Below are 24,568 nucleotides of genomic sequence, written 5' to 3' on the forward strand. Positions count from 1 at the left end.
GGTTTCTCAACTCAAACAGCCCTCGGCCGCCTTTACTTTCCCTATGATAGCCAGTGCTTTCTCAGGACTCACCAACCTGAGAGTACAAATTGGGCACATAACAGAGCAGTATTTCTCTGCCATAGCCACTAACTGCATCATCGCAAAAATAAAAATAAACAAATATCAAATAAACACATACATGTGCACATACACACACCAGAAATCCGTTGAGGGTCTCTAGCTCAGTAATCAGGCATCCCCATGTGGGCTTCTTAGGAGGCCTGCCCTGCCTCTAGCCTGTGGAGCAGTGGGGTCCCTCATACCCACCATGTTCTCTAGTGCTGAAATTGAGGCCAATCTGAGTTCCTGCTCACACTGATGGGTTTGTTCTTTGCTCCAAGTGCCATCCACCTGCTTAAAATGGGCTACAGTGTGAAGTCCACTTATGCCTCCCTTATCGCCTGAGCATGAAGTAAGCCTTTTCACACCACTGTGGTGTAAATGCTGGTGTCACCTTCTCCCACCTTTCTTTTTTTAATAACTTTTTTTGTTAAGTTCAGAGGGTACATGTGCATGTTTGGAACAGGGGTAAATTGCATCAGACACATACTCTTGATAGCTTACAAAGATTTTATCACTTAGCTATTCTGCTTCTGTGCCTCTTCTTCCTGGAGCATGAGCAGAGAAGGCCAGGAAGAAGGCTGGGATTCAAAGAATGATCTGAGGGGCCCATACCTCTCATCCCAACAATTACTGGCAACCTTTGGATCAAGCCTATGCACTTAGATTCTTGTTCCCCATAAGTCTCTTCAGTGGTTTGTACTCACAAGTTTCTGAAAACCATGCCTCAGATTTGCCCTAGATTGGAGTTCACCTGACTCTGCATTCTGGTTTCCTAGGAAAGAAACAGTTTATGCCTATTGTCCTACTAATACTAGTAATGCCTCATTTCACTCACAAAAATGTTCCTGTTTGGATGATGTGTTTATTATTTAGCCAGTTGATCTAGCGGGGGTAATGTAACCGTACACCCTATTATATTTTGGTTTCCCCAGAAACTTCAGACCAACTGGATAGGAGGGTGAAACTTAGGACCACTCCTAGGGTGAGTGTTTGTGTCTAGAAATGGGTCACAAAGCTCTACCCCCATAATTTTTTCATGGTTCTACCTGAAGACAACTTAATCAGGTAAAGTGGAAAAGTGAAGGAGGAAGCCTCAAGAAAAATGTTTATTGACAGGCTAAGGCTTGGGATCTCAGAAAAATTAGAGTGTGATGACTGTGGTGATGGGTGAGCATTTAGCATAAAGCTCCGTGAAACTTCTCCCGGGACAAAGACACTGTGCAGGCCACAGCAAGTTACCATGGCTGTGCTTAGGGGAAAGGGGAGGGGGATGCTAAGGTGCAAACCCAGACAATTCGGCTTCAGTACAGATTGAGGTACGTGCCAGGGCCTAGGAGCAAACCCAGTCTTGTGTGAGCACTAAGGAAGGAGCAGCCGAAGGAACTGGAGGCATCACCACTTGCGGGCCCCGAGCACAGCAGCAGCTCAGCCTGGTGGATGGGAGGGGTACCACGTGGCCAACAGTTTAGTATGCTTGCCTAGAGTCAGAGCGTATGAGGCCTTGAAAGTCCAGCCAAGGATAGGGCTCGACAGGTACCGAGTGTGAGCATAAAATGTAAGCACTGTTTGTCATTGGAAGATTGAAAAGTGAATTATGAAAGGGTAGACATAAGCTCCAGTACTTCTCAACAAGGACCCATTTTCATCCTTCCCTTTGAGAAGCCTATTCTGGCTAATGCACTGGGTTTTGAGTATGAACAGGCATGCAGTCACCTGTGGAGGTGGCACCTGGAGCAAATTAGTCCAACAAGGTGGTCACCTCTGCCCCAGGGTTTCCTTCTGTGATGGATGGAGTTGGGGCAAAGAAGCATTTGACTTGGACATTTCTCTTATCTCAGAATAACAAAAAGGCATAACTCAATTTTACCCCAGGTAAACGAACGTATAATCTCTTCCATCTGTGCAGCCCCTGACTGTTCCCAAGGCTGCTCTCCTTCATATCTAACTCATGGGCAACGAGCACTGGCGTGGGAATCAGCTTTGGGTTCCAGCCTCAATTCAAATGGCTCATTTTGTCACCTTGGAGGTGTCATTTACAGGAAGGGAAACTAATACTTTTGAGAACATACTATGTGTTGGCCAGGCTTTTACATCCATTCCTCACTCCACATGTGTTAATCAACCTCCACTGTATGTCAGACACTGAGCTAAGTACTGGCCACACAGAGGTTAGTTAGACAGAAATTGAGTCCTCAGTATTCATTAAATGCCCGGGAGTGGTGGTGCTTACCTCCATCAGACAATTAGGAAGACTGAGGCATGACAGGGTATCCAAGTCACACAGGAACATGGTAGTCTAGAGATTTATGAATAGACTCATGTCTCGGAGGCAAAGCTTTAAGTTTTCCTCACTTGTAAAAATATGATGATTGGATTGGAGTGCTTGTAAGGACCTTCCTATCTCTAGAATTCTATGACACATTTTTAAAATTTCCATGCCACAACCTCATGGAATAGCTAGGTCAGTTGGTTATCTTTTTAACACCTGGATTCTCAGAAACTGGAGTTGTATATAAATTGTGCTGTTCACTTTCTATTATATAATATGTCATTGGCAGGCTAAAACATAATGGCATCACACTTTCCCTGTGATTAACCTTTTGAAAATAAGTTGAGGACAGATCTCACCCTGTCAAGAAAGAAAAATGGAAGGCTTTTGTTTTTTTATCTTAAAGGATGGTCTTTAGGGATTGCGCAAAGGAATTTAAAAGGTGGGAATCACAGACCTCCTAATATGTAAGTGAAGTAGAATTATTTTTGTCTTGGGTATAATTTTGAAATGCTGATAAGACCAACTAGGTAAAATGCAGCTAGCTAGTGGAAGGTTTTAAGCAAATCATTGCATATATCCACATGCCATTATGGTGAGTTGGCCGAGTGAAATAATGTGAGGCTCTCTGATGGCTTGTGAACCACACCCAATGAGGATCTGGACTGCAGACTTGTTTGGCCTGATTAGAGTCAAAAACTAATCATAAACTGCTGAGTACACATGCCTTTAGGAGGAGCATGCACTCTTCTGTGCCCTGTATAGTTTTTCTCCTCCCTTTTGCCATATATCTAGTGGCCTTACCCATGCCCAGACCCTGGAGATTCATCTGTGAGTACCACCTCCTCATGTCGTGGGAGATCTCCTGGGTCATGGCGGCTCCAGGTTGGGTGCCAAAGAGAGCAGCTGAAGAGTGGGAAGAAAACACAGGGGCTTCACACAAGGCACTCTGGCTCTCAGTGACTCGTCACCTGGTTCCATTGAGTCAATCCTCTGAACCTTGGTTCTATCTGAAAAACTGATCAATAGCCTTGCAGGATTTTGTGAGAATTAGAAATAAGAAATAATGAGAAAAGCCCCAACCTATGACCAACCTGTAGCTACTGTTCTTTAAAGGACAGCTGTCATTATGTCTTAGTTCATTGTGGCTGCTATAACAACTTAAAAAACACCCAGAAACTGGGTAACTTAAACATTAAGACGTTTATTTTTCACAGTCCTGGAGACTGGGAAATCCAAGATGAAGGCAGATTTGGTGTCTGGTGAGGACTCGCTTCCTCATAGATCGTGCCGTCTTGCTGTGTCCTGCCATGGTGGAGGGGGTAACCAAACTTCCTGGAACTTCTTTTATGCGGATATTAATCCCATTCACGAGGGCCCACCCTCATGACTGGATCACCTCCCAAAGGCACCTCTTCATACCATCACCTTGGGAGTTAGGATTTTAACATATGATTTTGAGGTGGGGCACAAACATTTAGGCCATAGTACATGACCGTGTTCTTCTGTTCATTTTGCATGTCTTGCACAGGTACAAATACTTACCACTGTGCTTGGTTCGGGAACTACAAAGAAGCAAAACTGTTATTTTATTTTCAGGAAGTGATATGGTTTGACTCTGTATCCCCAGCCACGTCTCATCTGGATTTGTAATCCTCACATGCTGAGGGAGGGAGGTGATTGGATCATGGGGGAAGTTTCCCCATGCTGTTCTCATGATAGTGAGTTCTCATGAGATCTGATGCTTTTATAAGTGTTTGGAAGTTCCTCCTTCTCTCTTCTATCTCCTGTTGCCATGTGAGGAAGGTGCTTGCTTCCCCTTGCCTTCTGCCATGATTGTAAGTTTCTTGAGGTCTCCCCAGCCATGTGGAACTGTGAATCAATTAAACCTCTTTCCTTTATAAATTACTCAGTCTTGGGTATTTCTTTATGGCAGTGTGGAAAAAGACTAACATAGGAAACAAGTCTTTTAGTGGTTCGTCTCCTTTTATTGGTAAATGGGAACAGAAGGGGTTGACTACAGGATATCTCTGATCCTGTCCACATTCTCAGCTCTGTGATTTTTCAAGGGAAGTGCTGCTTCTCCCAGTAATGAAGAGGCATCTTGGTTCACACCCTGTCCCTTGTCTGGACAGCATATGCATAATTAGCTCATTTTCTTCTAAGACTCTTTGTTTAAGAGGGTTTGGTAGATTTGCTAACTCAGTTGCTTGTTTATAACTCTTGTCATACAGTCAATTACAGAAGTCTTTGAATGTTACTGAAAATGTGTTTGGCTTAATCAGTTCCGACAGTGGTGGGGACAGATTGAGAATCCATGTGCCCTGTAAAGAAGCTCTCAATGGACTGGGCTCAGGATGGATCTCTTTGCATTATCAGGGTGACTGTGCTGAGCAATTTCACCTCTCCACAAACCACTCTATCACCTCTACCAGCAAGTTAAGTAGAATTGGCATTTAGAAATTTTAGGAGCCCAGAAAACTTCCTCTAAACTTTAACAGCAGCAGCAACCACCATCAACACCACCAAATAATGCTGCCAAGAGCAGAGGATCACAGCAGGTGCTGGAGTCAGATTTCCAGGTTCAAATACCAGTGACACCACCTGCTAGGCATGTGACTTGGGCAAATGACTTAACTCCTCTATGCCTCAGTTTCTTTATCTCTAAAACAGCATCAGAGAAAGGATAATAGAACACAACTCAGGGTGGGGAAGCGCTTACATGAGAATACGTGTGAGGCACTCCTCCAGCACCTGGCACATGGTAAGCATTCAGTGAAGTGGGGGAGTCACATTCACTCCCTTGTACCAGGCACAGAGATCATTTCTCTACAGAGATTAGTGCTAACATGGGAGCTAACAAGTACTGAGAGTTTATGTCATGCCGGGATTTCCTCTAAGTGCTTGTGGAAGTTAATTTTAGGTGTCAGCTTGGCTGGGTTAAGGAATTCCTAGAACCCTGGTAATGCGTTGTTTGTAGGTATGTCTGTGAGGTGTTTCCAGAGGAGATTAACTTGTGAGTCTGAGTGGACTAGGTGGGGATCATGGAATCGACTGGGGCCCTGGAGAGAACAAAGACAGAGAAAAGGTGAATGTGTCCATCTAACAGTGGGAGCTGTGATACACATTTCCTTAGGCAACAAATTCAGACTCCCGGTCTTGGGACTCCAGGACTTACATCAGTGGCACACACTGAGAGTGGTCTCACACTGACCACTCTCATCAGCTTCTCTGGTCCTGAGCCTTGGTTCTTAGACTGAGTCACAACACCAGCATCCCAAGGTCTCCAGGTTGCAGATAGCCTGCCCTGGGACTTCTCAGCCTTCAAAATTGCATGAGCCAATTGTCCTAGTAAATCCTCTCCCATATATCTCTCTATATCCTATTGCTTCAGTCTCTGCGGAGAATCCTGATTAATACAGCGCTCTACCCATGTTAACTCATTTTAATCTTCAGAAAAATTCAGTAAATGAAAAACATGTTTTTATTTCATAGAAGAGAAATCTGAGGACTAGCAGAGTCTGGACGTGAGCCCCAGGTTTATCTTACTACAAAGCGAATGCCTAAGATCACTGCTTTGAGAGTATCTACTGCTTGTCATTCTGCCCTGGGCCAGTGACCTCGTAAAGGAAGCTTGGCTGTTCTTCCAGAAGCTGGGGTGCTGGAGACTGAGAGAGGAAAAGAACACCTTTGCAATCTTTGACAGCAGAGAGACTAAAGCAGAGTTTTGTGATTCTGTATAGTATTTTGACAAATGTGTAAAATGCCCAGAAAGTGTAAGCTGCTAAATGAACATCCTGGCCCTGGATATGGACGTGAGAAACAACATGTTTCCTCCCCTTCTCCAGCACCAGCATTCTTTCTGACGTGACTGTTCTTCCTCCTTCTCCTCCTCCTCCTTCTTATTATTTTCTCCCTTCTTGTAAATCCACTTCAATGTCTACTCTATCATTTACCTTTTTCAGGCAGCATGCTTAATAAGAATGCAAATGTTCTAGAACGTCACTACTCAAAAGTGTAGCTCCACAGACTGGTAGTGTTGGCCTCCCCTGGTAACTCATCAGAAACATGGAATCTTAGGCCCCTCCCCAGTCCTCTGAATCACAACCTGCATTTTAACAAGATCTCTAGGTAATCTGTGTGCACATTAAAGACGGAAAAGGGATGGGCTAGAAGGAATATGAACTTTGGCATCTGAAAGAAATAAACTTGAATCCTAGCTTCTCCATTTATTATCTGTGTTGCCTTGGAAAAATTACATAACCTTTCTGACATTGTTTTCTAATCTATAAATTGAACTTCATAATATCTTGTAAATTGTTTTAAGAATTGGTGAAAATAAGCTTACTACATTTACTCCTCTGTACCTGGTACAGTGTGAAGTGTTTAACATCTATATTCTTTCTCATTTCAACCTCACAACAAAGTGATTAAGTATATGCTGACTGTATCTCTTGATGCAAATGAAAAAATTCAGTTTACCAGCAGAAAGTACCATGCTCAGGGTTGCAAGTCGGTGAGTGATGAAATCAGCACTTGTCAGAGCTTTGGTTCCCCAAAGAGTGGAGGGGATTATTATTATAATAATTCCATCCAGAATGGAGAGATGTCTTGGTATTCACTTTTTAATTTCTTTAATCTCCGTGTGTCTTCCAGTACCATTCAAATTATTTCACATTCGTTATTTCATTCACCTGGAATAGAGGTGAATGAATGCAAGGTATAGAATGTCATTACTTAGTGTCTATAAAGCAATATCCTTTCTAATGAGTGAAACATGCTTTCCCAAAGCCCATTGGGTTGTGAGCAATATGGCTGTCAGAGATCAAATCAGTTGAACATCTGATAGTGGCCTCCAAGGGTGTGGTTCTTCCCCTGATAAAATTACCTCCCTCCTCTCCTCCAGGGCAATTGGAAGGGAACTTACTTTGCTCCTCTGAGATCTGACCCTTTCCAAACCTAGCTAACGCCAGGTCTACTCCTTTCCCCAACCAGGTGTCTGTAAGGTGGCAAGATTTTTTTTCTCTTTTAGGGCTGTGTCTGAAAAAGACTGTCTCAAGGGAGTCCTAATGGAGCATTCTCCTTGGCCACATTACATCTCACTCTGGCCCACTTGGCCCCATTTGAGAAGCTTGTGAGAGAGCATCATGACCATTCCTCTCAGCAGCATCCAAGAGAGATCCTGCTCAGGGGATACTAACTTGGTTTTGTTTGTAATTTTATTACAAGAAGTTTTGTCAATGTTTCTAAACCTAGAATGTTTTAAAAATGATTAGGATTAATCAGGTTATAAATCCTTGCCAGGAGTCATGAACAGCATCATCTCATAGTCTCTCTTTAAGGAATAAAAGTGACCCAGACAGATGTTCTGCTAAGGCTGTGCTGAGTGTGTTATGGGTATGGAAATTCTTTGGGTCTTTATGGAGCCATTGATGAATTAGGAGCAGTCAGAGGAGGCTTTCGAAAGAACAGGACCTCTGCTGCAAGATCAGAAAGAGACCTCAGTAGATTCTTACAAAAAGAACATAATGAGTCCGGGATGGTGGCTCACATCTGTAATCCCAGCACTTTGGGAGGCTGAAGCTGGTGGATCACGGGTCAGGAGATCGAGACCATCCTGGCTAACACGGTGAAACCCCATCTCTACTAAAAATACAAAAAGAAATTAGCCGGGCGAGGTGGCGGGCACCTGTAGTACCAGCTACTCCAGAGGCTGAGGCAGGAGAATGGCGTGAACCGGGGAGGCGGAGCTTGCAGTGAGTGGAGATGGAGCCACTGCACTCCAGCCTGGGAGACGGATGAGACTCCGTCTCAAAAAAAGAAAAAAAAAAGGAAGAAAAATAACATACTGAAATGAGATGTGACCTCACACTTTAATCTTGATTTCCAAAGGGAGCTCATCTCCCCAAGTCCTTCTCCCTGTCTCTGTGAGGTCCTCTGCACAATGGCCACCAGCAGCTGACAAAGATGAACAATGCCTGCATCCTTCATCTAGTGTGCTCGTAAGAGATGCAAAAGGAATAGAGGAAGGGGCTGAGGACTGGAGATTGATTTTGACATTGAAATGTGATAGCTGCTATGGGATGACATGTGTCCGGCCCTGGGGATAGCCCTCCTATGCACAGCACCTTGTTTTAATTCACATATGTTTTTCTGTGCTCTCTCAAACTGGTTCCACAGTTGAGGCTTTTTTATTTTTTATTTTTTAGTTTTTATTTTTTTTGAGACGGAGTCTGGCTCTGTCGCCCAGGCTTGAGTGCAGTGGCCGGATCTCAGCTCACTGCAAGCTCCGCCTCCCGGGTTCACGCCATTCTCCTGCCTCAGCCTCCCGAGTAGCTGGGACCACAGGCGCCGCCACCACGCCCGGCTAGTTTTTTGTATTTTTTTTTTAGTAGAGACGGGGTTTCACAGTGTTCGCCAGGATGGTCTCGATCTCCTGCCCTCGTGATCTGCCCGTCTCGGCCTCCCAAAGTGCTGGGATTACAGGCTTGAGCCACCGTGCCCGGCCTTTTTTTTTTTTTTAATTGTTTTTTTCCAAGACGGAGTCTCGCTCTGTCTCCCAGGCTAGAGTGCAGTGGCGCGATCTCGGCTCACTGCAAACTCCACCTCCTGGGTTCAAGCGATTCTCCTACCTCAGCATCCAGAGTAGCTGGGACAATAGGCACGTGCCACCACGCCCAGCTAATTGTTTTGTATTTTTAGTACAGACAGCGTTTCACCATGTTATCAAGGGTAGAAAATAGTCCACCTGGAAAGAAGAAAAAATATCTAAGATACACATGCATTTGGAGTTTTTAAGTCTTTCAGTGAACAAATGGACTAAAGGCTCTCAGTGACACATCAGATGTATGGGGTCCGTGTAGCACGGGAAGCTTGAGTTGCGGATCTAGCCGTCAGGGGGCTTCTGGTATTCCACAATGCCATCGCACTGATTCCCAAAATCCGAAGCTGATCCACCCGCCCTGGGGGAAATGGAAGCATAGCCCAGCTTCTGAAGCAACTCACCCTCTTATTTTTTTTTTTTTTTTTTGAGGCTGAGTCTCGCTCTGTCGCCTGGACTGGAGTTCAGTGGCCAGATCTCAGCTCACTGCAAGCTCCGCCTCCTGGGTTTACGCCATTCTCCTGCCTCAGCCTCTCGAGAAGCTGGGACTACAGGCGCCCACCACCTCGCCGGGCTAGTTTTTGTATTTTTAGTAGAGACGGGGTTTCACCGTGTTAGCCAGGATGGTCTCGATCTCCTGACTTCGTGATCCACCCGTCTCGGCCTCCCAAAGTGCTGGGATTACAGGCTTGAGCCACCGCGCCCGGCCGCAACTCACCCTCTTAAGCAGTCCAGCGCAGAGTGAGGCTGAGCCTGTCCGCTGTGCGCAGCGTTCTGAGAGGGATAGTCATTACTCTCTACCTTGCAATGAAGAGAAATTTGGCGTCTAAAGTTACATAACATTTTACAAAAGTTTTCTGAAATCAGCTCGAAAGGGTGTAGGTTAATATTTCCAGTGGTTTTAGCACGAACTGTGACTTAAAAAGGTCTCTCATTATGAGGTTCAAAATTTTAAAAATGTGTTATTGATTATATTTTCTCCAACCAGCAGAGAAACTCACTTTAGATATTTTCTTAAAATAATTAATTAACAACATGGTGCCAGATGAAGCCAGGGGTCTGGAGAGCCCCCGGGGCCTCTGAGAGACTGAAAGAGGCTGGAGTCCTCTGTAAGGCGTCCTCACACGGACTCTGAGATGTGTGGTGTCTATGTGCAGCCTCTCAGTGCTTGATCACTTGACTGACCCATTTTGTTTTTATATAAAACTTTTATAAAGCTGTATCCCTAAATATTTTTAAACTGGCTACTTTACATTTTTACTGCCTAAAATGCTACAAAAACTTAGATAACTTTCACATGTTGCCAAGAATATTGGCCCACGTCTATACGGCACCCCACGGCCAGATCATTTAAGGAATGACGGAGACAGAATGAATGTGTACTGCTATCACTGTGTCTCATGGCAAACTCTTCCTGCCATGCCCAACAAGAGTCTCAAAACAAGTATGAAAGACAGAGCTTTCTAACCTTCATGTAAGAAAGTGACTTTTTTAATAGTAAGTTTTCACCTCATTTTAAAAATATATATTAATTATAGAAAATTTGGAAAATACAGGTAAGCAGAATGACAACACAAATAGTAATACTAATAACAATTAACTAACCAGTAATCCCACAATCTAGTGACTACACAGTGATTACGCAGGGAGGTTTCTTTCCAAATGCTTCGCCCTAGACCCTGCATAGTCTACATTTTCAAACATGCATCTTAAGGAACATGTTGCTTTTCTACCTACTTTTTCATTGAAAATGTAATTTTTCATGCGATGATTCTTCTGCCATAGAGGTCAGCTAACCTTTTCTGTAAGGGGCCAAACAGTAAGTATTTCAGCCTCTGTTTCAACTACTCAAATGCTGTCGTAGGATGAAAGGGGCCATAGATACCACATAAAAGATCAAGCATGGCTGTGTTCCAATAAAACTTTATTTATGGACACTGTCGTTTGAATTTCATATAATTTTCATATAATGTCAAGTATTATTCTTCTTTTAATTTTTTTTCAACCATTGGAAAGCATAAAACCCACAGCTTGCAAGCCACACACAATGGCAGCCAGCCTCAGCTGGCTGGTCAGCTCTTGTCAGCTGACCCTTGTCCCACAACGTCCCCTCGAATGGCAGCATTGTGTTTTAGTGCACTGTACGTTCTTAATGTATGCAGTTTCCCAATGCTGAACGGGTAGCTTACTTCCTTTTTATTTTTTGCTCTTTTAAATTCTACCATAATGAATGTCTGTGTGTACAATTGCAGGATTAAAATGTATTCCCATTCCCAATGATTTTGCTTTGGATTTTCAGAATGCCTACAAGGCAACTGCCCACATGCCTAGAACTCACTGGAGATGAAGGGGTGACACACACAGGGAGAGCGGGCCATAAACAGAGGGCATGTTAATCAGCAGCTCCCTGACGGCTGCCAGAAAAAGGCTGGTAAAGGGGCAGGCGCACAAACCGCCAGGACAGAGGCGGGAGCAAAACTTTTGTGTCCTCATTCCCATTCTTTGGCAAAAACAGCAGAATTTCTTTTTTTTTTTTTTTTTTTTATACTTTAAGTTCTAGGGTACATGTGCATGACGTTTATATCATGTATAACTCCCCAATGCAATCCCTCCCTCCTCCCCCCTCCCCATGATAGGCCCCAGTGTGTGATGTTCCCCTTCCCGAGTCCAAGTGATCTCATTGTTCAGTTCCCACCTATGAGTGAGAACATGCGGTGTTTGGTTTTCTCTTCTTGTGATAGTTTGCTAAGAATGATGGTTTCCAGCTGCATCCATGTCCCTACAAAGGACGCAAACTCATCCTTTTTGATGGCTGCATAGTATTCCATGGTGTATATGTGCCACATTTTCTTAATCCAGTCTGTCACAGATGGACATTTGGGTTGATTCCAAGTCTTTGCTATTGTGAATAGTGCCGCAATAAACAAACGTGTGCATGTGTCTTTGTAGTAGAGTAATTTATAATCCTTTGGGTATATACCCAGTAGTGGGATGGCTGGGTCATATGGTACATCTAGTTCTAGATCCTTGAGGAATCGCCATACTGTTTTCCATAATGGTTGAACTAGTTTACAATCCCACCAACAGTGTAAAAGTGTTCCTATTTCTCCACATCCTCTCCAACACCTGTTGTTTCCTGACTTCTTAATGATTGCCATTCTAACTGGTGTGAGATGGTATCTCATTGTGGTTTTGATTTGCATTTCTCTGATGGCCAGTGATGATGAGCATTTTTTCATGTGTCTGTTGGCTGTATGGATGTCTTCTTTTGAGAAATGTCTGTTCATATCCTTTCCCCACTTTTTGATGGGGTTGTTTGCTTTTTTCTTGTATATTTGTTTGAGTTCTTTGTAGATTCTGGATATTAGCCCTTTGTCAGATGAGTAGGTTGCAAAAATTTTTTCCCATTCTGTAGGTTGCCTGTTCACTCTGATGGTAGTTTCTTTGGCTGTGCAAAAGCTCTTTAGTTTAATTAGATCCCATGTGTCAATTTTTGCTTTTGCTGCCGTTGCTTTTGGTGTTTTAGACATGAAGTCCTTGCCCATGCCTATGTCCTGAATGGTACTACCTAGATTTTCTTCTAGGGTTTTTATGGTATTAGGTCTAACATTTAAGTCTCTAATCCATCTTGAATTAATTTTCGTATAAGGGGTAAGGAAAGGATCCAGTTTCAGCTTTCTACTTATGGCTAGCCAATTTTCCCAGCACCATTTATTAAATAGGGAATCCTTTCCCCATTTCTTGTTTCTCTCAGGTTTGTCAAAGATCAGATGGCTGTAGATGTGTGGTATTATTTCTGAGGACTCTGTTCTGTTCCATTGGTCTATATCTCTGTTGTGGTACCAGTACCATGCTGAAAAACAGCAGAATTTCTAGCAAGGCCCCGTGAATGATTTCCCGTATGATTCTACTGTAACCCAATGGGACAGACATTAGCTGAAGACCAGGGCCTGGCAAAAAACTGATTCCCCTTCTAAAAACAGCAGAATTTCTAGAAGGGGAATCAGTTTTTTGCCAGGCCCTGGTCTTCAGCTAATGTCTGTCCCATTGGGTTACAGTAGAATCATACGGGAAATCATTCACGGGGCCTTGCTCATCCGACTGCTCCGGGAAGGTGAAGGCCCAGGGGTCATCCTCAGACACACCCGTCATGCTGGGCCTGGGAGGGCTTCAGTCTCCTCTGCTGCTTGTGTACAGGATCCAGAGCTCCTGCCAATATAGTGACAAGCCCTGATCACCTGCCTCGGCCTCCCTTCTCTCATGGTGTGTGATGCTTTGGGGTGTCCATGTTCTTTCCTGCTAGAGACCTTTGTCAGGGTCTCCTCTTCTATCAAACGCTTCTAATAACATCCAACTGGAAAATGGAAAGATCAGAGTCTGTCTCCATCCTTTATATCCTCAGGCTCCTTCACTCACTTGGAATTGCATCGGCTCCTGGGAGGCCAGCTGTGCAGATACAGGGAGCACTGTGCAGGGAGTGTTCTTGTTTGCTGGCGGATTCCTAGTGCCCCACCCCAGGACAAGGCCCATTGGTTCAAATAAAAGCAGTTTTCCAGAGATTTTCTGGAATTATGAAGACCTGATAAAGATTACATGCTGTCATCAGAGAGTTTCTTACAGAAAAAGAAGGACCCATTTTTCAGTCACAAGCTACATAAACCAATTAAAGTGTTCAATGAATGTTTGTGGAGTGCGTCATCATTTACTTTGCATGCATAGATACTAGACTTGCTCCAGCTGCAGTCTCCTCGCCTTCCCTGTGTTCCATACAAGAGCCTTGTCTTGGCCAGAACAATGAGGCAGGGACCTGGCCCCTGTCCACACCTCCTCTGCCCTGGGTCAGGTGCCCAGAGTTCCTGCAGGCAGCATCTCATGCATCATTAGAACGACCCTGGATTGATTTCCTGGGGCTTCTATTGCGAAACATCACAAGAGTGTGCCTGAAACAACAGAAAGCTCTTGTCTCACAGTTCTGGGGGTTGGAATTCCAAGATCAAGGTGTCAGCAGGGTTGGTTCCCTCTGACGGTTATGAGTGAAAATTGGTTCCGGGGCTTTCTCCTGGCTTCTCATGGCTTTCTGGAAATCTTTTGTCATTTTTCGACTTGTAGACTCATCTCTTTGATCTCTCCCTTCATCTTCACATCGTGTTCTCCCTGTATGGGTGTGTGTGTCCAGAATCCCCATTTTTAGAAGGTCACCATCTATATTGAATTAGAGACCTACTCTGTTTCACTATAACCTCATTTTAACTAATTACATCTGCAATGCACTTGTTTCCAAATAATTCACAGTCTGAGGTCCTGGGGGACTTCAACATATGAATAGGATTTCAACATGTGAATTTTGGGGGAAAAGAATTCAGCCTCAACAAACTTTATGCAGCAGACTTTGCTATCTACACTTTAAAGAGGATGACAATGTCATGAGAAAATTAATAATTTACTATGGTCACCTAGCTCAGAAGTCTGAATTCAAAACCGAAACTTTGTCCAGTAAACGTTGCTACTTCTGAACAGAGAGCAACCAGGCTCCCTGATGTTGATGTTCAAGTCAGCTTTGAGGGTTTGCTGTGGACACAGGCTCACAGGACCCTGGGGTGAGTAAATTCTGATGTCTGTGGCCTGCCCTTCTCCCTCGGGCTTGTCTCTCATTCATGTGAACACACTCATTTATTAGCTGTCTTTGCTCCAATAAAGACAAAGCTAAAATGTGTATCCCAGATAGCTGATTTCAGGGGCTTTTCGTTTTCTGCCAAATTCAATTCTGGTGAAATCTCTCCTGCATTTTCTTAGCAGGGAGGTAAGGGGCCCACTTAGATGCTTTTTGTGGGCTGCATTTTTAAATGAATGCAGCTGGTTATTTTGATTAAATACATATTGAAATCCACTAGTAACTAGTCAACCAAGACAATGAAAGGGCCTCAATGCACCATTAAGATTATTTTCTAATTGTTTTCAAGTTAAACAATTCAATAGGATATTATTATGTTCTGATATCGCCTAGAAATGGGGACTGAACCCCAGGACCAGTGACATGTGCTGGCCCATGGGCGACAGCCCTGTCCAATGTAGGAGGTCTGGGCCAAAAGTCCTGCTTTTTCTAAGATGGAAATAACTGCTGAAAGAGATTTCAGGGCTATACTTGACGTGTATCAGGGCTTAGTGAATTATAAATGGAATCATCAACATGGTTTTGCACAATTCAAAGCAGTTCTGGAGCCAGGGCTGAGGCTTCTCCATCACCTCAGCAACAGATGTGAAGTGTCCACATTCTCGAATGTCTGCTCATTTCTGTGGATTCTCAAAGTGATCCTTTTCCTTGAGATCATGTTATGTGGATGCTGCAACAGACATTGCTGGGTGGCACACACAAATCCCCATGTCCCCTGATTTATTCTGGGCTGTGACTTTATGTCAGCTCTAGGGTGGATAGTGAAAAGGTTGATGAGGGTATCCACATATCCACCGTCAACTAGGTGCGGAAGTCACAGACATCAAAGGCCTTGCTCACAGTCTGGAGTGGGAGACAGACAGACAAGTGAGTGTAACCCAGCTTGAGGACCTCCCTGAGAACTACAGTCCATGGAGGAACATCATGCCCAAATAGGAGACGGGGAAAGTCAGAGAGGAGTTCCTGGGAGAGAACCCTGGAATTGAGAGTTGGAGAAAAGTAAGGGTTAAGCAGGAGAAGGATGCCCAGAGGGCATTGTAAGCACAAAGAATGAGCTATAAAGTCTTTGAGGAGTGAGCCACAGAGGGTGCTGTGTTTAGAGAACCACAATGAGCTCCATATGGATAGAGTATATACAAGACAGCAAAGGAGAAGTTTACAAAGCTTTTACAGTCCTGATAGAGAAAATAAAACAAAATGTCCTCAAGCTCAGTGGCTCATATTTACCTACCAGCAGTCATAAAAGCTCATCTTTTCTTGGGGACAACCAGGACGTATGACCAGAGTAGTTAGGCAATTTGGCTTCGAGAAAGATGGAGATTTGTGCCAGAATGATCTCTGGGCTCCCCATCTTCCCTTGAAGGGCTCTTCTTTGTAAATCAGAAAGTGCTCTATGCAGGAAGATGGAAGAATGAGTTACTATTCCTGAAGACTAGTAAAAATATATATCTAATTTTAGAATTTAAAGTTTTTTACCTTGAGAGTTACCTGGTCAGATGACCCATCCAACACATGATTAGCAGAGTCATTTTTTGCCTTTGCAATCCAATGTCACCAAAGGCATTGACTATCTGTCACATGCCAAGCAGTTCCAGAGCTGCCCTTGGGGTCCCTGGGTTTTCTGATCCACATTTGATTACCTAGCCATCACATCTAGATTAACCCAACCCCTTTAGGCTGATCATGCTCCCTAATACCTATTTATTTAAGCTTCCTTAAACTTTTTCTGCATTGTATATTTCTTAGTATGTCAATTCAAGTGAGAGATATCTTCTCGGAAATCATGTAAGCTTCAGGAGGTTTGTATACTACTCTCTGCAGTACTTGAGGCCATGCTTGTCTGGGACCTCAAGGGTGCCCCAAAATGAATAAATGAATGAAGTACTCCTGGTATGTTGAGCTTTCTTCTTCAAAATTCTAGAATCTTGCCTGTTTAAAACTAATGAGAGCTTTTATTTATAAAGCAAATGAATGTAGGACACTCTGCTTTAACACTTGACTGATATTATTTTACTTAATATTTATGAGTATCCAGGCAGGTAGCTTTGTGGTTAATGGCATAACCTCTAGAGTCACAGCGATTGGCTGGAATTCCTGCTCTGCTATATGATAGCGGTGTGTCCTTAGATTAGAAATCAGAAGTGTTTTCTTGCATTGACATGAGACAAAAAGTGCTTCCTAAAAGGCTACAGTTGTTGCTCTTTAGGAGAATGCAAAACTGATTTATTCTGTTAGACATGCCAGCAATTATTTGAAGAGACCTCTTGTGTTCCCCAAATATTCCAAAGCTAAGGTCCTTTATATTTTCTTCACATAGTACAGTTTTGTAACCTTTCTCTAACCTCTATCAGGGCCTCAGGTGTCTATACTATCCTGATCAGAGGCAGGCTGTCTGTTTCCTCGCTGTGCTATTATGTGCCTGGAGACTAGACGTTATGCCTTCCTATCTCTGCATGATGTTCGAATTATCGGAGCTCAGGAGTCTGATTCTCTGACTCAGTTACCTGTAAGTGTGTCAATGCTACTCAAATAACTGAAGCATTCTGGGTATCATTTCCTCACCTGTGAAAGGAGAAACTGAGACTGCAGTTCTGAGGTGCAGAAGCTGAGATGCTAGGGTTGCTCACAACCCCCTTCCAGGTGGTCCATTTCCTAGGCCACTTGTAGCATGGCAGTGGACTTCTTCAAGGTCACCAGGGCTTGCGGTGTTCTAGTATAAGGACTACATCTCTGTAGCAGGTGGATGGACACATTCAGCTTCCATTACATGCTGCTGGGCCTGTGCTCCACTCCGGACTGCACTCTGGAAACTTCAGGGGCCTCGAATCTTTACGAAAGTCCACAGTGAGTACCTTCCCTGCGTGGGAGGCAACTGATGTTGACGGGGAACTTTGAAGCCCACCCCTCCTTCATGGGGAGACAGACACACTGGAAACCTCTTGGATGTGGAGGCTAGGCAAACCCCAAGCTAATTATGTGAACCTGGGGAAACTACCTAGCCTCTCTGAGCCTGAGAATTAAGTGCAGAATACTTGTTTGTTGAGTGAAGAAATGGCACTGGATTGGTGCCCATGGAGATATCAGGGTGCAGCCTAATGATTCCAGGTGGAGGGCAGGTGAACAACAAGCTGTGAAAGTTGGAAATCACAGAATATTGCAAGAAATCATGTTCAGAAGGTCAGGACTGGAGCTTTTGGAATTTCAAATACCAGAATAAAGGATTCTGGCTCTTTTTCTGTAATTCAAAGTTCACAAAAGTATGCTTATTATAACACAAGATCAAAGAAATATTGATAGAAAGATGTCAACAAGTTTATAGGAGCAGTTGAAAAACACTGGGTTAAATGATGTCTAATTGTTTGCTTTACTGCATAGTTGCTTAGCATCATCCTACATCTTTAAATATGCATGTTGTAATCTCTAAAGCAAGGAGATATGTTTTGCAACCATCCCAAACCGATTTGATCACTAATTTTTTTTTTTTTTTTTTTTCCTGAGAGAACATCCTGGGTCTGGCCACAGGGAACCAATGTTATTTAATGGAAAGACTTTCAAGAACTTTGAGCAAGAGGATGTTTAGCGAGGATATGCTTTCCTGGAAACAATATCTATTGACTCTCCCTCTGTTCTTTAAAACCACAGAGAACTAGCCCCCCCTCTTCTCTACTGGGTGATCCGTTAGGTCCGTGAAGACTGCTATTGTTTCTAGCTTCCATTTTTTTCATCCATGCTAAATGTCTCCAGATCTATAAGCTGTCTCTCAAATGTTAGCCTGTTTACATTTCCCTTACCATCTGGTGGTCAGAACTGGATTTGAATTCTAGGTACATTTTGGCATAAGCAAGAAAGAATGGACCCAATTTTCTTACATAAAAAGTGAGCTGGGCAGGTGGGGTTGGTTTCCTTTTCCTTTAGTTTTAATTATGTCACTTAATTATAAAAACCTTACCTGTCTTCCAAACACGGTCAGTCATGAAATCTGGACCTTTTTTCCTAGGACAGAAAAAGTATACTGATTTCTTTTCTTGAAAGCTTAACAGCCTGGAATATTTTAGGCACAAGGACATGAAGGGCTGGGGGAGGAAGGCAAATGAATTTTGTGCTTTATACCAAAGCCAGGCTTTTTCTGGTTTTACTAATGGAAGGTGATTATAGAACATTTTAATGTCAGAAAGGTTTGAAAGCCATTATGCTTCTCCGCAGATCTTAAAACTCTCCTACTTAACAACTAGTGCCTTGGAAAAGCCAGTGTGCATGTTCTCTCTCTCTCTCATACACACACACATACACAAACACACTCTGAATATAACACTAAGAAGCTGATTCTGCTATTATTTGTCACGCCTACAACAACCCCTCTGTGTTGTCGGAGGCACCGAGCACGTGGTGCGTTCTTTAGCAGTACTTAGACATGCTGACATAAAATACAAAGATGATCCAATTACACTTTCTGCAACTGCATCTCATTCTGCTAATGCTTACAAATTAAGGGTGTCTGTCACTGCCTACATGAGCCTGTACAGAGAGCATCTCCAATCTCATGAATGTTCGAGTATGCTCCACAGAAATGCAGAAACCAATTCAACGGCAAGGAGTTGACACACAGCTCATAATCCCTGTCTAGTCAGTATGAAAATCTGTCTGTGCAAGGAATGCAAAACGTAGTCACCCATGGAGTCATGGGATATCAGCAGTGTTATTTTACCCGATCAGAGGTAGTGCTTTACTGACATGAAGTACTTAAAGTGGAATTGCTTTTCTGGGTTGAAACATGTGTATGTGCTCAGCTAATTTCAGTCAGCACCGTTTAGTTGTTGTGCTTTGCTCCTCGAAACTTTCTGAAACCAATTACCTTCTCAATTGCTTCCATGATCTCTCTTTTAACAGGCAGGCTTCAGAGAGTCATGGGTTCTGATTTTGGAGACAGGAGTTGGGAGCAGCATTATAGCTTGTCCATGAGCTCAGGACCCTGAATTACTCGACTTATATACCCAGCGTGGGGGCCTCCTCCACCTGCTTGAGTACTGGCTCCTGAGTCCTTCATCGGTTGACTGTCTGGGTTGGAAATGTTTCAGTGATCTGAAAACATCCATTCAGTCTTATCTAATATATCCTTTCTTCTTTGGGCTAAATGTTAACAGATCTTTCGTTCATTCTTCAAATACTACCCAGTTCCCTGGGCTTTCTTCTGCACAAATGAGTCAAAAGCTCTGCTACATCCAACAGTGAGAGAGCAGATGTGTCCCCCTCATTCAGAACACCCAAACTCTCTTACTGTGGCTTAAGGGGCTATAACCTTCTGACCCACCTTTCATACCGTAAACTCGTGCAAACTATGAAGCCAACTAATGCTAACCATCCTTCCCGGTTGTTTTTAAAGCAATTTCTATTAAACCTATTTGCTCCGCCTTTAGGCAGTTGCCTTCTGAATTCAGATTCATACCATTACATTTCCTCCTGCTTCAATGTTATTTTCAGCATGTCTTTCAAGCCTGTCCAGATTTTTGTGAATGCTATTACTGAGTTTCTATGCACTCAAGGTTCCTCTCACAGATGAGTCATGCCCAAATTTGACAAGTGTGCTTTCTACATCTTCCACTACAATTTCTGAGAAAAGAACAGGCTTCTACTGACATCAGTGAGTGGCATAAGCCTGAAGGAAATAGATGATGACTCTTGACTGGCTGAATATGCAATAAAAGCATAGAACACAAAATGCTTTTCCAACATAGATGCTAGAAATGAGACTAAAGCTAAAATTTCCAGCCCTACACCCCATGTGGCCTCCAGAACTCTACATTTAGTTGCCCAGATATCAGCACACATGGCTGTGAGGGAGCCAGGAGCTGGGTGCTTCAGTCCGCCCACTTTTTATCTTACGTCCCACTATCTAACTTGTTTTGGGCAAGTCAGTTTTTTTTTGAGCCTACCTTTCCTCCTCTATGGTGTGTGGGTAAAAACACCAGTCTGACTTACCTGAAAGTTGTGGGAATGAAAAGCATAATCTGTATGTCAACCCTGAAGATAAATGTGTGTCAGAAACTATTATAAAGAGATCATCATTAGTTTCCTTTCATCTCATGATGTAGAAACATTTAGATGTTGGGATCCTTCCACATACTTCTCTAAGAAAATCTCTGGCCTGCCCTCCCTTCCTTCCTTCCTTCCTTCCTTCTTTCTTTCCTTCCTTCTTTCCTTTTAGATGGAGTCTCGCTCTTGAAGCCCAGGTTGGAGTGCAATGGCGCCATCTGGGCTCATTGCAACCTCCACCTCCTGGGTTCAAGCAGTTCTCCTGCCTCAGTCTCCTGAGTATCTGGGATTACAGGCACCCATCACCATGCCTGGCTAATTTTTAAAATATTTTTAAATTTTAGTAGAGACAGGGTTTCACCATGTTGACCAAGCTAGTCTCAAACTCCTGAACTCAGGTGATCTACCTGCCTTGGCCTCACTAAGTGCTGGGATTCAGGCATGGGCCACCGTGCCTGGCCTGGTTTTTCTATTTGTTTATTTTTGTGTTGGTTTTTCTATTTTTGGTGTTTCTGGATCATGGACTTTGGAAAACTTCTAGGCTTAGCAAATTAGTGTCCTTAGATTTCTGCTGTAGGCAATGAGCCAGTTGGCCAGAAAATATCCAATTATGCCCTTCAGGTTCAAGGTGGATGGGGACTTCCACTGTTGTTTAGAGAAACCACTGAGTGGGTAAAATCCCAAACAGCAAAATCAAATGGGGATTCTGTACACTCGGGAGTGTCAGCTCTGGAGAAATTAGGTTGCACTTGATTGTAAGAAGACAGGCGTTATTAAAATAGAATATAAATATTGACAGAAATGGACTGCTTCTAATCCCCACTGCCATTGGCCAGGGAGGCCTCTCTCCAGGTTTTCTGAAGAGAACTAAATAAGAAGCCCATGTCACCACGGGAAGGGCACTGTAATTAGGAGTCTTTCATGAGCTTCCATGAACGTCTAGGGCGTGGAAACTTTGTTTTCAAAATAAGGCTGTTGGATTAGATGATTTTCCCAACCCCTAACCCTCTGTGTTAATGAATGGGACTGACTCTATAATCATGTTCCTTGGACATTTCTGTGGAAACACTGAGCTATCATCAGGGAGGCCTTCATTCTGATGAAACAAAGCCAGTTGTGTCCATATGAGAACATTGGCCAGGGTGGGGAGATGGAGGCTGTGTTCAGGCCAGTCCACGCTGGGTCACCCATGTGGCCTGCTGCTTAGCAATTCCTAACCACCATCTTCCCTTCTCAGCCTCTTTTTTCATGCTAAGAGGCATAAATGAAATGATGATAATAAAAGTTTGAGCTCTTTTCATGGAATTCTTGTGATACAGATATGTGCTGCATGTTCATTATCTTGTTGGTCTTCACCATGATAACTGGGGGGTAAGAATTATCAGCAGTTCACAGGTTAGGGACTTGAGACTGACAGTTTGACTTTCCTGTTCCAGGTGGCAAAGCCTATGGGGTATTCACCTACCTGCTGCATGAAGGCAACATGGAGGGACTGTGGTGGATTATCTGCAAAGATGGCCAAAATTATCTCATCTCTACAGGTATATACAAGGTAAGAACACCTTTGACCAGTGGAATGTGATGAAAATGCTGCCCAGCCAATTCTAGACAGGTCCTTAAGAAGTCTAGATGCTTCCACATTTGCTTTCTTGGGAGCTCTGAGTTATCATGTGAGAACCACCAGTCTCCCCGACCTGCACCCTAAGCTCATTACCCACAAGGCTGTGCACAATAATAAGTCATTGTTGTTAGGACACAAAGTTTGGTAGTGGTTTGTTATGTAGTCATGGATAACTGAAGCAGGGATCTCAGCATCTTTTCTTCTCTGAACTAATGTTTAAAGTCAGGATGTAACATATTGTCTCCATGTGACTTTGTTGAACTAAATAAAGAATGCTAATACCAGATGCAGACACTGCCACTTCTGTTCTCTAAGACTAGGCATTGCTCTCTGATGAGAAGAGTCAATCCTGGTGAGTTTAATTTGAGCCTCAGAATCCTACTCAACACAAAGTTCCGGAGAGAAGAGATTAGCAATGCCAATACCTTAGAGATGGTACTGGGTGTGGAATTTGTCCTCCCTTGACTAGGTGATTTCTAAGTTCCTTTCCAATTTTAACGTTTTCTGTTCTGATTTATCTTTTGGTATTGTGCAGGTGTCAGGAGAAAAAAATAATGCCAATGTGTCTCTTTAATTCCTTTATCATTAAGTCATACCCTTTCCCAACTCCCAATCCAGTTTTCTTACGGCAATACCTTGGTTTTTGCTTTGTGAAGATGCCAGAGTCAGTCAAAACTAAGCTCACTGTCCTTGCTAATATTCTGCCCCAGGGGAGAACTAAAGCTCAGCTATTCACCCCTACAGAAAGCCTGAATTTTGTAAACGTTCTGCTTAGAATGAGGAAGAAAGATGAAGAATGAGGAGGACAAAGGGAGGAACGAGAGGGAGGTAAAGCCAACGAGCAGAACAGACCTACATTTGCAGCACCTCCAAGTTTCTGCAGCAACTTTATGTTGTTGTTATGTTTTGTTTTAATAAAAGCAAATACCATTTTTTTCTTTACTGTTATATTCTTTTCATAAGAGCTCAGCTAAAGACAGATAATGCTGGAGTCAGCTTTTTCTAAGAATTAGTTCTCTTCAAACTGACCATAGAGATTTGGTAGAAGTCATGGGTTTTAATTGAATTTCTCCTAACGGTCTCCCAGGGATGGAAATATGACTGATACAGGCTGACTTTCCCTCTCCCCTTGGTGAAGCTGTATTGCCTCCCACAGAACAGACCGTTCTTTATGTTCTAACCGAGCTTTTCATAACTCCACTGGAGAGCTGTGCAAACCCTAGACTTGGCAAAGGCTTTTTTGTTTTCTGAAGCCAGACCAATTCTGGACCCAGTTCCTGCTTTCTAGGAAGAAATAGCACATGCATCTAGCCTCTTCCCTGATGAAAAAATACTTCACTCCTTTTTAGACAACTTCTCGTATTGATAATTTTATAGAAATACACGGTATGAGTGAAAGTCAGCATTTCCATTACACAGCAGCCTGCTAGAGCTGCTTCCAAGGGGCAGAGAGTCCTGTTGGCTGTTTGTCCGAGGTGATCTTCCTCTCTTAATCTGTCAGTCTAGACCTTGACAATGTTCCCCAAATACTGGCTCAAGCCCTTCCTTCTCCCAATAACTTTTCCATGGTCTCTGGACCTCCTTAGTCTGCAGTGCCGCTCCTCCTGCACCACCTGCCTTCAACACCTAGTCTGTGTTGTAAGTATGAGTTTTCTTGTGGCTTCTTTTTCTCAAGGCAGGCTGGGTGTGGGGAGCTGTCTCTGCAGCATCTTTTGAATATAGATGCCATTTCTCACTTTTCTTTTCTCTGTACCCGCTATAGTCCATTGCAAATACTGGGCAATTGATAAATTCATGCTAAAAAGGATGATGATCAAGTTAGAGACAAGCTGCATGGCTGAGGGAAGAGGTGCCACCCACACTGGGCACCACAGTTTCCCTGCACAAGTCACTTTCCCGCTGTGGATCTAGGTTTCCATCTTGTTTTTTTTTTTTTCTTTGTATTTATTTATTTATTGGTCAGATGACTTGATCTTTATGGGCTGCATGACTCTGTCCTCTCATAGGGTTCAGCCTTGGAAACAAGATGATGTCATTAGAGTCCATCAGCCCACAGCCCTCCTTGGGTGGCGCTCTTTTTGGGGGGCTCTGCTCTCACGTGCTGCCTGTGCTGTGGACACATGTACACTGCCCACTCGCACAGACAGCGTGTCTTTCTGCAACCTCCCTGTTTACATGCTTCCCCAAGACTGGATTCTGGGGCGGGGATGAGCCATGCCCCCCAACTGGCTCTGACCTCCCCTGCGCCAGCTCTGCATACCGGAAAGTCGT

The 24,568-nt window shown here is 43.5% G+C and overlaps 1 long non-coding RNA gene across 1 annotated transcript; it reads left to right on the top strand.

The window, feature by feature from the left end:
• Positions 1 to 21,808: 21,808 nt before the first annotated feature.
• LOC117063043 lies at positions 21,809 to 23,229 on the top strand. Its single transcript, XR_004428690.1, has 2 exons — positions 21,809 to 22,228; positions 22,954 to 23,229. It is a non-coding gene; the product is annotated as an uncharacterized LOC117063043 (long non-coding RNA).
• Positions 23,230 to 24,568: the final 1,339 nt, after the last annotated feature.

Source organism: Trachypithecus francoisi, unplaced genomic scaffold (assembly GCF_009764315.1).
Source record: "Trachypithecus francoisi isolate TF-2019V2 unplaced genomic scaffold, Tfra_2.0 Lachesis_group17, whole genome shotgun sequence".
NCBI lineage: Eukaryota > Metazoa > Chordata > Mammalia > Primates > Cercopithecidae > Trachypithecus > Trachypithecus francoisi.